The following is a 1839-nucleotide window of genomic DNA, read 5'->3' on the forward strand; positions in this document are numbered from 1 at the left end:
TGGATCTAGCAGTAGGGAATGAAGTAGGTTGCAGCTAAAAAGTCAACTGGCATTGTGTTAAAAAACTGGGTTACCGTTGTATCGTTGGGGAGCAGGTAGCCGAGGTTCTGCATGAGGTGGTGGAGCTACCGGTTGAGGTGGAGCCGGCGGATCAGCGGGGTAAGGCTGCCCACATCTGTCTGGCGGGTCATGGCCACTGGGTAGAGTGGGGCTAGGACTCCCCAATTGAGTTGCTGAAGAAGGTAGTCATGTTGGGCAAGAGTCTGTTGTTGGAGAGCCAGTGCCTGTCCATGAGTATCTATAGTGGAACCAAGGCTATTGAGAGCTGCCATGATTTTTTGATAGTCAGAATCAGCCAGTAGTATATCGTAGTATCAGGGGCTCCTGCAGATGCTGTCGCTGGGTCAGACATGGTTGAGTCTTCTTTCACGTTTTGGTACACGGAGAGCTAGGGTGACTCAAGTGCAAAGTAAAAGCAGGATACGTTTTTAAAAGGTATTTATTCCTCAGAAAAATAAAGTTCCAATAAAGCTCAGAAGATCCAAAAATATAAACTCAGTCCAAAAATCCCAAATAGCAAAAAACACAAAAACTCAGTCCCAGAATCCAAAAAAGGCAAAGCACATCGACAGTACATCCAAGGGGTAATCCAAAAGGCAGGGTAAACAGACAGGTTGGCAACAAGATCAATCCAGAAAGAGCAAACAAGTCCACAGGGTAATCAAAAACTCAGAGTAGAGAAACAGTCCAGGGTCAAAGTACAAGAAGGCAATCAGCAAATCCAGAATATACTGTTCAGAACTAAGGTTTTACTCACGGGGGTTCAGTGAAGACTCAACAGAGACAGAGTGCAAAGATCAAGCTTAAATACTGTGAGACAAAATGACTGAACAAATCACATGACTAATTAACAGGGGGCAGGTGAGTCTGCTTAACCACAGACATAATTAGACGGAATAAACACAGAGAACAAAGTCAGAATTGGCGACATCTACTGGTCTATGACAAAAGTTCGACATTATGACAGGTGCGTTGAACTTGAGGTATGTTCCTAAACTTTCCCTGGGTGAGCGCAATTTCTCCTATCTAGGGGGTTAGGTGTGAGGTACTCACCGCAGGTCCACAGCCACCATAGGTGAACAGCTCTCTTCGTGACACGCAGCACCGGTCGGCACCTCGTCTCCAGGTGACCAGCCCGTGCTTTGAATCCCGTCGTTCAGTTTCTCCCGTGTATTTAGGCAAGGCAAGGCAAGGCAACTTTATTTATATAGCACTTTTCATATACAAAGCATATACAAGTGCTTCACATATAAACATTGTCATACAATAAAATAAAATAACACATAAGTAAAAGAAAACATATGCAAAGAAATGAGTAAAACAGATCAGCATTTTAGAAAGTGCAATGTATTTAAGATCAGATCAACAGTCTCTCTGGTACCCACGTCGGGACTCCAACCCGACCTAAAGGAATTTGGTACCCACGTCGGGACTCCAACCCGACCTAAAGGAACTTGGTCCTTTCTCTGGGACTCCAACCCGACCTAAAGGAACTTGGTCCTTTCTCTGGGACTATAACCCAACCTAAAGGAACTTGGTGCTTTCTCTGGGATTCCAACCCGACCTAAAGGAACTTGGTCCTTTCTCTGGGACTCCAACCCGACCTAAAGGAACTTGGTCCTTTCTCTGGGACTCCGACCCAGATTTTAGGACTCTAACCCAGACAGAACTTGGGTCTCAAACCCTTATCCTTTCTCTCTGGTATCAGATCATGTATCTTTCTGGTAAAAATAGAAAATGTACGAACAAAAAAAATCAGATTTAAGTGTCTTGACAGCA

This window comes from Pollachius pollachius (assembly GCF_949987615.1).
Source record: "Pollachius pollachius genome assembly, chromosome: 13".
NCBI lineage: Eukaryota > Metazoa > Chordata > Actinopteri > Gadiformes > Gadidae > Pollachius > Pollachius pollachius.